General features: G+C 40.8%; 1 long non-coding RNA gene across 1 annotated transcript in view; it reads right to left on the bottom strand.

The window, feature by feature from the left end:
* Window positions 1-12,653, bottom strand: part of LOC137162063 (uncharacterized) — a 72,002-nt gene extending 59,349 nt beyond the window's left edge. The window contains exons 1-2 of the long non-coding RNA XR_010922264.1: window positions 12,126-12,653; window positions 11,282-11,405 (exon numbers count right to left, since the gene is read on the bottom strand). This is a non-coding gene — a long non-coding RNA (uncharacterized lncRNA). The remainder of the gene's footprint in view (window positions 1-11,281; window positions 11,406-12,125) is intronic.
* Window positions 12,654-14,760: the final 2,107 nt, after the last annotated feature.

Consider the following 14,760-nt stretch of genomic DNA (forward strand, 5'->3'; position numbering starts at 1 on the left):
TTTCCTCTTGTAAATATTTTTAAGCTTCGCTTATTCATAACATGTGGCAACACTACCATTCTTAATCATTATTCCATTCATTCACTTATTCTTCTTTACAAGACCTCTTCTTCATAGACTCATTGATTTGAACAAGATCAGTGGAAACTAAGTTTTTAATTTTGCTCAGCTTTCCTAATCAGGTTTTATGATGTGGCCAAGTGCACTCTCTATTAGTGGTTAAGAAAACCTAGCCACCTTTTAAATAGCTGATAGAAAGGTCTTTTCCAAATATTTTTTGCACCCATCTCCTTTCTAAGGCGGTATCCGCTAATATATTGCAATATAGTAACACAATGTTTTTCAATAATGATCATATAATTTGGTTATATGTCTGATATGACTATCAGCCCTGAAAATACAATCATTGTTTCACATTATCCACACAACTGATTTCATCTAGCTATCCTTCACTTAATTTTATGAGTTATGATTCCATGTCCTTGAGAGGTCAGAAACTGACCATTTTGAAACCTAGAGATTTACTTTGAGAAAATGAAAAGAGAATAACTGTGATGGTTAAGCTTTTTCTTTTTTGATTCTTCACTTAAAAAAAAAAATTCAGGTGTTTTCCTCGCCTATACTTAAGGCCATGTCTACACTTACAATCTTACAGTGGCACAATTGTACAGAAACAGCTGTGCCGCTGTAAGAGTGCTCATGTCGCTGCATTATGCCAATGGGAGAGAGCCCTCCCATCGACATAATAAAACCAGCTCAACAAGCATCAGTATCTGTGTCGGCAGGATTGTGTCTCCCGCCAACCCCATAGCGCTGTTCACATGTGCGCTTATGCCAGCAAAACTTATGTTGCTCAGGGGTGTATTTTTCACACCCGAGCACCAAAAGCTTTGCAGACATAAGTGCTAGTGTAGACATGGCCTTAGTCTGCCTCCTTTCACTCGCTTTCCAAAACTGGCTCATTGTGAAAAAAGATTTTGAGAAGGAGGAGTCAAGTCAATTGTCAGTGATATCCAAAGAAGTCAATACTCTAAAAGTAGCATCAATAAGCCTGAAAAAAACCAAGCTATTCAAATAGGTCCATACAAAGAAGGGGGAAATGCTTTTCACAAAGAAGAGAAGAGGCAAGTCTAATTTATTTGGGGTGGAGTTTTCAAATACACCTAAGTGAGTTAGGTGCCTAGCTCACATTGGTGCTTTGGAAAATTCCATGCCTTGTCGACTGGGCTTGTCTCCATGAAAGAGACACCATAGTTTTCATTCTCTTTCTTCAATTGTCCAACTTAGAAGCCTCTCAAGCAACCTTTTTCAGGGTATATCCTGTATACAGTCAATGATGTTCAGTTCACGTGCAAATAGAAAACTATGAGGGTTTTTTTCATATTAAGATTAGGGATGGAGGATGAACCTCAAAAGTTTGGTAACTAAACTTCATGTTTATATAAATTCAAATGTTTGTTCAAAGATTTCCTAAACCTTAAAGTATTCAAAGTCAGGTGGAAATCTTCTGGTAATAGATTTTCTCATGAGATTTCTGGAACTTTGACTCTGAGCATTGGGGGAAGTGTCACAAGAACAGTCTAATTTGATATTTTGGCACTTCTTATCCTATTTGGAATCTGAAGACCAAGACGTCACTAGTAATCATAACTATCAAAGTATGTATTTCTATAGCCCCAGTGACTTCAATCAGAATCAGGGCCCCATTATGCTAGGCACACGTAAAAAGATTGTGAGCCCTTTGGGAGAGGGCCTATCTATTCTACAGGCTTGTCTACACAGGTTGGAGGCAGGGTTAATCCACAGCTTTTTGCTGAGTAGCAGATACTGCAGTATGTGTACTGTGCACTAATAGCACGTATAGGAAAGTGCGCCTTTTGTCAAGGCTTATCACTGTGTACACACGGCAATGGTTTGCTGCAAACCGAAGGCGGAGTGTTCACAGGAGACATCCCATAGTCCTTTGCTTTGATACTGAGCAGTATGCATTCTGGCATTTTTTTTTCTGTGCACTGTGGGATGCCTAGTGGAAGCCAGGTTAGTGGTTTGTTTTTTAATCCCATGGTCCAGCTGTCTCTGCCCCCCACTTTCTTTAGCAGTGGACTACCACCATTTCTGAATGATCATCAGCTGCATAGACCCCACAATGGTCTGTGCCACAATGCTGGTCACTTCTAATACACAGAGGCTGCTAGAGCTATATTTCATCACTCAAAGCCAGATGAATTTGATGTGGGACTTTGCTTGCTGTACCACCAAGATAACGTGGCAGCAGCAGCTCCTCCAGCAATGGTAGACTGGGACACAGATGAGAAAAACAACAAGCAATCGATCACAGAGGATCCGTTCCCAGAGCAGCTTCCCAGCATGCAGGGCTGTTTCTGGGCTCCAGAAACCAGGAGGGATTGGTGGGAAAGAATTGGTCTGCGGAGCTGGGATGATCAGCAGTGGCAAGAGAATTTCAGGATGGGGAAGGCAAACGTTTTGGAAATATGTGCTGAATTAATCCCTCCTATCCCTCGCCCTTAACTCTCCTTTCTGGAGCTGTACTTTAGGCCAGCTATAGAGCCTCTGCCAGCTTCTCCTCCAGCAGGCCCTTTTCCCAATCAGTCCTTTCACCCTCAGGCTGAGAGGGCTCAGCAGGCAGGCCTTCCTCAGTTGCTGCTTTCTCTCTGCTGAATCAGGGCCCTGCAGGACCATTCATCTATTCTGCTAGGAGGGAGGAGGCAATAACATTTATGCTGGTCTCCTTCTCACAGCTTATTCCCAATTGGCTGGTGGAAGAGGAGAGCCTTGTCCCACCTTCTCTGAATAGCTGTGGGCCCTAGGCCTGTAGAGATACATAGAGACAGATTTCCTTCCACATATGAGCATTCATTCCAAGGACCACTCTCTCACTATTGTCCTTAGGTCCTTATGGTGGACCTTTTACATACTTAAAGGGCCATGTCACAGAATGGGCTGACTAATAGCCCCTACTGCATTTAGGGATAGACTACCACATCATAATGACATGACATTGAGGCTAGGACTCAATGGACTCAAGTACATTGAGACTAGAAGTCGCGAAGTCAGCCAGGGGACAAGCTGACAGCATGCTTGTCTTATGAAGATGGATCAGTGGGTGTGGCTGTTACATGCTGGGACAAAAAAAAGGTTAGCTCACCTAAAGTCTATGAGGCAGAAGTGTGTCTTGTTAGCGGTCTAAGCTTGAAAACAAAAGCATAATGTGCCTTTTAATGTAACCAATACTTCTACCTACATGCTCTTATTTGAATCTGTTCTTTGTTACACTTTGCACTGTAAAGAAATCCAAGTTTAAGTAAGTGCTGTGGGATGAGCACAGCGGTGATCCTGAGCTGAAATGGGTAAACTGGGGTGTAATGTTCCTTTGGGAATGAATGACTTAGCTGTGTCCTGTGGAACAGCCCCTGGCCACTCCAGAAGGCGGCTTGGAGGACTCAGGAGTTGGCGTGTGACTAGCGCTAACTTGAAGGACAGCAGAGCTTGCGCATGCTTGAGTGGCAGGGGGGAAGGGGGATGTGTGCCTGCACAAGTACTCCCAGGACTATCCTCTGCATTTAGCATGAGGAAGTGAGCCCTGGGTACCCCTGGAAATGTCACAGGCGGTGGGGTAGAGGTTGCACCAGGCTACTACTGAGGAGAGGCAAGGAGATTCAGGACACTTATGGCTGGGGGCAGGGAGAGACACAGACAACAGGCTCCACAAGCTTCCTGGGTTGGGTGGTCATGCTGTGACTCTGGCAGACCAAGTGACAGCCCTGGCCAATGGCTAGGTGTCAGCCGAGAACTGACAAATTCACAACTTGAAGCCAAACCAATTCACTTTTGTATTAGTATAGACCAAAGTGATTGATGTTTAAATGTCATGAAAACCAATGAGATGCTGCATGTGTTTTCATTTATCTGTATCCTGTTAAAGTGCAATAGGAAACATTTACAATGTATATGCCCCTGTAATTAAATAACCCATCAAATGAGAAAGAAGTCTTGTGTCATGCAAATGAAGAACTTACTTGTTAAAAAGTGTTAATTCTTGTGCATTTAAAGGCATGCGGTCATTGTGTGAGGATCAGAAATCTACTCTAAATACATTCCTCTCTTCTCTCAAGGAAAGAGCCCATGTAGAAAGTGACCTTGTCAACTCGTTCTTTGTGAGAAGAAGCTAAGTATAAACACAAGGAAGAACTCAATCTTTGAACTGCCTGGATTCTAACAAAGCAGAGAAACTGAACAAAAAGACAGACTCCCACCGTTATCTGAGTAGCCCAGAGATATTTTTGGGACACTGGAAGATTACATCTCTACCACCATTTGGAAATTAGAGACACTCACTTGTACATGTATTTTACCTGCTTTAGCCTCCCACTAACAAATTTGTTTTGCCTAACCAATCAACCTTGAGTTTACTATAGAATTGGCTACCAGTGGGATATCTAAGATACAGATCAACCTGGGTGAGTGACAGGTCTCTTAGAACTGAGTGCAACATGAAATTTGTGATTTTTGGTGAGCCTGACCATTTATCACAGACACTGGAGTGTCTGAGAGGACTGTCTGTGACTCCATTAAGACTACTGTATTAGAGGTTTATATTTGCTACTGGTTTGGTGAAATCTAATTGGGGAACATACCACCAATTTGGGGTGTCTGCCCTGTATTTGACGGTGTGACCTGAGAGTGCCCACAACTGAGAGTGCCCACAGAGCATAGCTCTGTAAAAATCCCATCAGCTCCTCAAAATATAGAGAAGTTACATGTATCTTGCTGGAGTTTCCTGGCATTCCTGGTTTGAGCACAAGTCCCTCTGAGCTGCTTGTGCATTACCCAGCACTTCTCAGCATCCTAATTGTGGCCCCCTCTGTCTAACAATGTCCACAAAAAGATTGTTATTCTGGGAACTAGCACTAAGAGCTACCTGTACAAACACTTCCCCCGCAGCTAGTGAGGAAGCAAGGTCTCAGCACAGCTCCAAGTGGCTGCTCAAGGCATGTTACAGGGCTTCTGGAGTAAGATCACAGGTACTGTGATCAACTGGAAACCAGGAACAAGGGACAGAATCCGACTGTGCAACAGCTTATAAAATTGTCAGGGGACATCCAATCATGTGACCTCTGAGCAGGAAGGGCACAATAGTAGCATGTACAAGGAGGGCAAGCAGGGGAGCTTGCTCTATGAACCTGCCACAGCCAAGTACTTGTATATACAGTTCTGCAGATTGCTTCACAGCACAGGGATTTTCATTGAAACGGTCAGTGTGCTGCTATTTATAGGCATAGGATGTAGGTGCATAGGTTGATAGGGTTTAATGTGTACACTGTGTGTTTAATATGCCCCTCAAAGTGGTCAAATTTAAAATTTCTGCACACAACCCCAGGAGCACACAGGGTAGTAATGGTCACCTGCAAGGCCATGTGGGATAGTTAGTGGAAGAGTGTCATAGCAACATTGCTTGCACATAGTTAGTTTGGTGTCTGGTCTCAATTTACAGCCAAGTTAATTCGCTTTGAAAGGACTCCACCTTTATTGCAAACTCTAGAATTAGTGAGCAACAAACAATTGCATCGGGCTATTGAGGAATTTTCAGACTAGATTAATTTGATTTATTCTAGTTTAAGCTTCCTGGCTAGACAAGTCTATGTAACTTGTTCAATTTTCATTGTAAAAAATATAGGTAGAGGGTCAAGAAGGGAGGGCATTCTTATTTTATGAAAAGATTATCACTCGCAAAGATACCAGGCCTGCCCACCTCAAATTCCAACACAATCTCCCTAAGGTTCTCAACAGATTCCTAAAGTTTCTTAAACCTTTGCCCCACAAATTGAACAGCAGGAGAAATGAGGAAAGATTTGTTTTTATGATATAAGTAAACACTACATCATTATCTACATACAGTACCATCAATAACCACTATAATGATAAAACACGAGAGTCCTATGGTACCTTAAAGACTAACAAATTTCTGAGGGCCTAAACTTTTGTGGGCTTCAACCCCTTTCATCAGATGCATCTGACAAAGTGGGTTGCAGTCCACGAAAGCTTAGGCCCGCAGAAATTTGTTAGTCTTTAAGGTACTACAGGACTCTCATGTTTGCTGTCTACAGACTAACATGGTTACTCCTCTGGAACTTTTCACTGTAATGATAGGCGCTTGTTCTTTTCTTCCAGAGGAGAGACATCTGGGTAGGCTTTTCATAATTACCTTTTGGGTCAGCTTCACATTCAGTGGAATTTAAAGGTCCATTGACTTGCTATGTTGCCTCTAATTTTTTGGTTGTATTTAAATGTTCACCATTTATCAGAAGCCTAATAGGCACAATCTAGCTCACAGGAGGCACATATAGTAGACCAGTAGATTTCCACCAGTAGTACATGAACAGCTGGGGGTCTGCATACTATGTCTAAGATTTCCCAGGGGTCCACACCTTCATTTGACATTTGGGGTCCACCATAATAGATAAATTAGTACCCATATTACATCAGCTGCCATACAACAGTGCAGCTGCACCAGGGTAGCAACAGAATAAGTGATACTGCAGGCAGGGCACAAGACAATTGCTATATAAACCTCTGGGGTATCTAGTACCTGTTATAGCAACTGCCTGCAGGTTTATTTTTCTAGTTGAGCCTAATGAAGAGTAAGTATAGTGAACAAACAGCACTGTTCAATGCAATCATTGATATTTGATCAAATCTGTTAAAGTTGATTTTAATGCAAGTCTTCAGGGAGCAAGAAGTACAAAAATGATTTAACAAAGGCCTCTAGTAAAACGTGTTAGCCTGGTAACTGTGCACCTAACTAACTTAATTAACCAGAGACTAACTACCACTCTGATTTCTCCTGTCAGCTCTCAAGCCTCAGACCATTATCTGGCTCAGGGTGGAATCAGTTGTCCCATTCTCAAACTGGGCCCAGGCAACAGTGCCCTGTGATCAATCATGGTTTTAACTCAATAGGCCTGACTTATGCCACAACCCAGGAGTAGTGAGTGATATCAGTGGCAGAGAGCCTTTAGAAACAAAGTATTCATTAGAACAAATATTTTAGAGAAAATCAGATCTTAAAACAAAAAAGCCTATATATGAGGTAACTTCTGCCACATAGCGGTCCTGGTAGATCTAAGCTTCTTATAGACCTCTTGGTCTGGCTGACAGTGTTCCTTTAGCTCACAAACCATTTCTCTTCCCTTGTTTCCGGAAGAGTATCCTTTAAAAGCTACTTAGTCCTCTGGATCTCCAAGTTCCCAGCCTGGCAGAGCAAGCTTGCATCTTCCTTGGGGACAGGATATAGGATCCTTGAAATCAAGAGTTTCCCCCATGGTAAAATATGGTTTTATCAGAAGGTCTTTAGTGACCTGAAAATCAGAAAGGAATCCTACAAATTGCTAAGGAGGAATACAAAAGTAGGGCAAACATAGGGACAAAATCAGAAAGGCTAAGGCACAAAAGGAGTTACACCTAGCAAGGAACATAAAAGGCAACAAGGAGGTTCGTTAAATACACTGGAGCAAAAGATAGATGAAAATTGTAGGTCCTCTACTTAGTGGGAAAGGAAAATAACTGATGACACCAAGAAGGTGGAGGTATTTAATGCCTATTTTGCTACAGTCTTGACTAAAGAGATTAATGTGACCAGACAACCAATAAAATTAAATATTAATAAAGGGAAGAACGCAAGTCAACATAGGGAAATACGTTAAAGGCTATTAGGTAAGTAAGATGTATTCAAGTCAGCAGGGCCTGATGAAATGCACCCTAGGGTACTTCAGGAACTAGCTGAAGCAATATCTGAACCATTGGCAATTATCTTTGAGAACTTATGGGGGGGCAGATTAATATAATGGCTATCTTTTTAGAAGCTAGAACAAAGAGGACATGGGGAATTCTATAGCGGTCAACCTAAGTTTGGTACTTGAAGAGATACAAATTGTTTAATTTGTGTAACAATTATAAAAATTATTATACCCAGAGGATAATAGGGTAATGAGGAATAGCCAGTATGGATTTGTCAAGAACAAGTCATGCCAAACTAAGCTAATGTCTTTGATAGGGTTACTGTACTAGTGAATGGGAGGGAAGCAGTAGTTGTGATAAAAGCCTTACTAAAAATCTAGATACAACAGTCCCATGTGACTTTCTCAGAAGCAAACTAGGGAAATATGGGCTAGATGAAATTATCAGCTGGGTGCACAAATGGTTGTGAGACTGCTCAGAAGTTAGTGGTTTGCTGTCAGACTGGCAGGGCATATCTAGTGGGGTCTCAGGAGTCAGTCCTGAGTCCCATACTAGTCAATATTTTCATTATCAGTTTGGATAATGAAGTATGCTTATAAAATTTGTAGATGACACCAAGCTGAGAGAGGGTGCAAGCAATTTGAAGGACGACAGGATCAGAATTCAAAACAACCTTGATGAATAGGAGTATTAGTCTGAAGTCAATAAAAACAAGGGCAAAGTACCCAACTTAGGAAGGGGGGGAACCAAACAAAAACCCACAAATGCCAGTTACAAAAATGAGGGGATTGTCATTGGCTAGGTGGTAATACTGCTGAAATAGCTCTGGGGGTTAGAATGGATCAAAAATTGAATATGAGTCAATGTGATGCAGTTGCAAAAGAGGTAAATATTCCAAAGTGTATAAACAGGAGTTTTAATGCATAAGGTAATTGTTCTGCTCTTCTCATCACTGATGGAGTCTCAGCTGGAGTACTATGTCCAGTTCTGGACTCCACTCTTCAGGAAAGATGTGGATAAATTGGGAAGAGTCCAGAGGAGGGCAACAAAAGTGATAAGAGGTTTAAGACGACTGCCTATGAGGAAAGTTTTTTTGTTTTGTTTTGTTTTTTTAAAAAACGAGGACACGTTTAGTCTTGAGAAGAGATGACAGAGAGGACCATACACAGTCTTCAAGTCTGTTAAGGTCTGTTATGAAGACAACGGTGATCAACTGTTTTCCAGGTCTGCTGAAGGTAGGACAAATAGTAATGGGCTTCATCTGCAGCAAGGAATATTTAGGTTATATGTATAGTTAAAGATTTCCCTAAATAAGGATAGTTAAGTTCTGGAATAGGCTTCCAAGGCAGGCTGGACTTCCAGAGGCATTTGTCCAACTTGTTCTTAAAAACCTAACCGTGATGGTCAGGGAGGTCCCTACATTTTTATGGATTGTCCTGCAATTGCCTCCCAAGTGTTTGTTCAGGAGTTGCTTCCCTGGATCCATTATGTTGCTTCCCTGTCTTTTTCCCCCTCAGTCCACTATTAAGGGAAAATGCATTCATTCAGGAAAATCTTTTAACCCAATACACTTAATTGACCAGATCACATAGTGATAGATTAGTAATTCATCTAATCTAGCCTCAGATATATTTGCCACTTTCAAAGTCTCTTTAAAAAAAACAAATCTACTAACCGTGAAGATTAAAAATATATAGTAGTTCATGAACCTTTTATGAGGTATGTTCAATAGTACCAACTGATATTTACAGCTCATATGCCCCATAATTAGAAGAGAAAAGGAATTTGAAATAGACAGGGTTGTTTGTAGAGACTCATATTAAAATACAGCATTACTGGTCAATAAAGGGTAACAAGGAAAGTCATTCATAGCATGCATATTTTGAGTTACAGGGCTCTCCTAATATAACTACAATAGCCATTTTAATGCTATAGGACATAGTTTGTGGGTCCTAGTACTTCAGAAAAACAGTGTGACCGTAGAAAAAAAGGAAAGCAAGTCACCATTAAGGGATTACTTGTAAGAAAATCTAGATGCTGCCCCCTCCCCAAACCAAATTACTGTACTTTGGAATCTTGTTTCACACCACTTACAATATAATGGACACCCAACAGAAATTCATTTTAAGATAGGACACATCAGAAGATGTTCTGATAGTTGTCTCATACAAGGGCCAGGATTTGTCCATTTTTTTAAGACTATGAGTACTCGAGCCTCAGGTTTTAAGTCCAGTTTCCAAAATGGTACCAAGCACTCTGTAAGTAAGGATAAACAGAAGAGCCATGCTCATCATTACTTCAGCTGCAGCCTCACTGTGGCTTGTCTGCAGCAGTTCATTTTAGTAATGTATCAGACAAAGCTTTAAAGCCCAAATGCACAAGGTATTTCAGAGTTGGGGGGAAGCTTACTGTAACATGCCAATTCCCAAGCCATAACAGTTTGGTCTTGATTGCATGGGTGAGTGCAAAACTCTAAAGTGTCATGGTTTCCAAACACATAGTTCCATTTCCTCTGTACAGGGAAGGTCAACCATTCAAGTTTTAAAGTACTTGTGAAAGTGTTATGTTCCCATTGAGAATACTGTGGGAAATCCTTAAGTAATATTTGTCATTCATTTGAGTCATTAAACCATTTTTCATAAGTTTCCATGACTCAGAGTCAGGATTGATAGTGTTAAAGCAGCTCAGCTTCTTCAGAGACATTGTTAATTTATACCTTGCTCATGACGACTCTTAACAGCAGATGAGTTTTTAACTGCAGTCAGGTGCCTCTTCAGTGGTACAGAAGGCAATTTCTTGCACTATCAGTACTTGACAATAGACACTTTACAGCCTGACTAATCTAAAGTCTATTAATGAGGCACTAAAACACTAATGAATAAAAGGGATGTTAAAGTTTCTTTGATGCATTTTATTTCATTTTAAGGCAATTCATTAAGAGTTGCAGCTCTCATAGATAGGCATATAAAATGGTTTATTACATGCATTTTATGCATTATTCATTTTTAAAATGCATTTGCTATTTATTCATTTGTTAATTTAAGCAGACTTCCCTGTACTCACAAAGTGAAAATTAGTAGTTTCACATAACTATATTCCACAGATTTTACTTACTGGGGTAGGGAAAGAAAAGCAGGATGCTAGAAGGAAAATCCACAGCATCATTCACAAATATGCCCCCTTTCTCACATGTATTCTTCATTTCAAAATACATTGTTCTCCTGAAAACCCAGTCCTGAAAGTCCCTGCACATAGAACTTCCATTCAAGTAAATGAGAATTCTGCTTAGAGAGGCATTTCAGAACTGGGCCCTAACTATTGCATTGATGAGATTGTATTTGGTTTATGCCTTAATGGACAGTTTTCAAGTAATTAATTTATAAATGAAAACTCAAACAGATTTCTGTAGGCAGAGCCAACAAGAAACAGCACAGGGTGTCCTCATGAACAAGCAGGTACACAGTGTGAGAATGTGGTATCTCCTCAGGAATAAGAAAGGGAAACAACCAGGGGTAAGTCTACTTACCAAGTGGACAAGAGGGAGTCACAGAAAGGAACAGCTAGCTACAAAGTTGCTACTTAGGGCTGCAGCAGTTTGCCTCGGTCATATTAAAGGATCATCCCAGAATGCCTTTCTGGGGCTGAAGTTCCTGTAAGAGAGCAAACAGATTCTTGTGAAGAACAGCAAACATCTTATTTACAAAGGAAAAACTTGTCAGGGTGTAGCTGAATGTCCTTCGTTCACATTCTTCTGCTTCTGTAGATCTTTAATAAACTTTTGTTTCTGATGTGATTGACAAAAAAAAAAAAATCAAAGGAAGGGATAAAATGAAGGCAAGCAGTGACTGTACCACGGAGATATCAAGCCAAACAGCCTCGTCTTTCTGCTTTTATACTCATTCACACAGAAAAGGCTTGTGGCAGCTCAGAGCATTGGAGCTATTGCTTTGAGTTTACTGATCAAAACCAAAGCACGCCTTCGGAATTTAGTTAACGCTATTATAAATGCCACAGTAATCCCTGTAAGAGAGCAAGTGAACATGTAAAAAACTGCCATCGGATCAGCAACCTACCACAAGATAGAAATAAATTTAAAACAAAAAAAACCATCACACACACACACACACCCACCCCCCTTTAGGCAAACATCCCGATACCACAGAAAGACTCAGGAAGGGGTAAGAGTGCTCAGATAACTTAGTGAAGCAGAACTTGGAGAGCTTCAAAGAAACAGTAATTTCAGTGGGGTAGATTTTGGAGCATCACAGAGGTAGGGGATTGACATGCTAGCCAGTCAATAGATCAAGTCAGAACCTGACCATATGGAAACCTAAGCATCCATACACAGATATGTAACAGGGTACACTCACCTCTGGGGCACCTCCTAGCACCCAGAGATCAGCTCTCATCCAGTTGTCACCCCTTTCCATCAGTTGTTCACACCACAGTGTCTTTCTCTCTGGGACTCAGGGTGCTCCCTCTTTGGGACTTGATCATCTAGATAGCCCTGAAGGGAAGGACTAAACCGTGACCTATTTAAGTTTCCATTGGACAGGCTGCTCGCATGCCATGTCAGGCATCTTCAGTTCAAATCCAGGTCCACTACCACTTTCCCAGTAGCTGCAGAAGTAATAAGCAAGGTCAAGTGCCCCTAAATTCCAAATCAGGGACTCTATGCCAAGCAACCACAGTCCACTCTTTCTCAGGCCCTATTGCAGTTTCCCTAGGCTTTTTACTTCATTTCTCTAGCTCCTAGTCCACCTGTGGGTTGACAAGCATAAGTTTCTTCTACTCTCTAGAGCTATCCCCCCTACCCACCCTCTTGCTAGACTTGTCAGTACAACTCTTCAGCAGTGCCTTGTCCCTAGTCAAACCTATTTTTCTCAAGAGAATGGCTGCAGAACTCCTCACTATAGCCCCCTTATACATGCATCTTCCTGACTTTATACAAGCCCAACCTACACCTGCCCAGCTAGGCTTCATCTTCAGTTAGGCTTTATCCAGCCTTGCTCTCCTCCAGGTGCAGCCTATAAGGTTAACTGGATCTTTTTAACCTGTCTTTGTGTAATGTGAAAACTGCATCACAAGGTCCACCCTGCCCCTACCATCACAATATGGTTCTTTGTGTCTACCTTCCATGTCAGCACAACTTCTTCAGGACATAGGCTAGAATTGGCTTTTTCTGCTAAGCATACACCCTTTATGTCTTCTGAGTAGGCTAAAACAGACACTGCATTCTATAAAGCATCCAAAACATGAAATTGGACCTGCATACATCCATCAGAAAGGCCATCAATTTAGTGCTCAGCCCCATTTGATGCCATGTTATGGGTAGAAAGTAAGAGGTGGTTTAAAACTCTTATATGCATCTACCTTTATAGCAAGAAATTATTTTTAACAGAAAGAAAGATGCTGGAGCATGTATTTTCTAGTGTGCTATTTCAAGGGGCAACTGCATGACTGAATTCTGTTCAGAAATGAGTCATAGGATTATATCATTTGACTGTAATTCATCTGTCATTTGCAGTGTGCTAGAAAGGTATTGAGTTTAGCTGCTTTGTTATACCCAATGTTTTCACCTGTGTGCGTGGGAAGGGGGTCTATTGTTTGATTTGTTTGTTTTTTAGTTTGGAGAAGATAGCTGAATAACCATCCAAATAACCATGGTATAAATCTTCTTTGTTAGACTACATTTTACTGTTAGCATTTGGCCTTCCTCTGCAATTACAGTTCATCATCCATAAATAGTACTTGACAGACTATTAATTTTTTACTAGAATCCTCCATTATTGTTCACTTGAGCATGTAGTTCAAACTGCTTTGGGATCCAGCTGGTAGTGACTACTATCGTTAAAGAGGAATTCCAACTTGCATTCAACCCTCCCCTTTTTCAGTTGCTCATAAATTTCTCAGACAAATTCCATCAGGCTGAAAATTTTCCATGCTTGTTCTCAGCCCAAGGTTGAATTATTTTGGAAAACATGAGTAAACTTAGTTCAGCCATTTGAGTGAAGCTAGCATGAAAAATGTCCTGACTGAAATTTTGAAGCATGCAACTATCAAAGATGGCTAATTGTACACCCTCCAAGACAGGTTCTTTCATAGATCATCATTGAGGAAGGAAAAATTATTCATGGCTAATGAACATTGGTTCTGTAATTGTCAACCTATGAACACATATTTGTTTAAAGATTCGCTAAGATAAACAGCCATGTTAATGCCTCCTGCATTTAGGTTTAATCAATTAATGGCTCCTCAGTGAAATCCACTTCAATTTAGGATTATTCAGGTAAAGTTGCACTACAATTTAGCAGTGTTTTTTCCTAAGCAAACCATGAAAATTAAACACAATAGCTACATTAATGCAACATTCAAGATGAGAAAGAAAGCACTCAGAAATCAGGATATTGCAGAAGTTATGATTTTCCTACAGTTTCAACTCTGCCACTTTGAACGCAGTCATTTTTATTCCTGTTTTCCTCATTAAGTGTAAATATCAATGTATTGTAGTTTGTGGTATTTAATTTACTCTGTAGCATAAAATGTAGAGTGTGTGTCATGTGGCCAGACTAATATTATGATTGTTATTATTAATTGATAATTTATCCTATGCTAGTCCAAAATGCCCCAGTCAGCACTGGAGGTCTCATTGGTGCTGAGCCCTGAACAAACACATATGAAGAGACAATCCCTGCCTCAAAGATCTTACAATCTAAAAGACACAAAAACAGACAAGGGGAAGCGGAAACAGCTATATCATACAAGCGAATGTCTTGTTAGTTACACTGTATTTAAAGGGTGCTGAGGTGAGGTCAAGGGAAAATGGCAGGTGAGGAAGAGTTAGCATGAGCAAGGGAGTAGAAAAAAAGGAAGGCAGGTGAAGAGGAACACTCAGAGAAAGGATGTGAAAGGCAGGTGGGTAAAAGAAGATGAAGGTAAGGTAAGAAGGATGAAAAGAAGCAGGGAGGATAGGGTAAATGAGGAAGGCAGATGACAAGACTATAA

This window comes from Emydura macquarii, unplaced genomic scaffold (assembly GCF_026122565.2).
Source record: "Emydura macquarii macquarii isolate MOO-44397 ecotype Brisbane River unplaced genomic scaffold, CSIRO-AGI_Emac_v2 contig_2422, whole genome shotgun sequence".
In the NCBI taxonomy this organism is placed as follows: domain Eukaryota; kingdom Metazoa; phylum Chordata; order Testudines; family Chelidae; genus Emydura; species Emydura macquarii.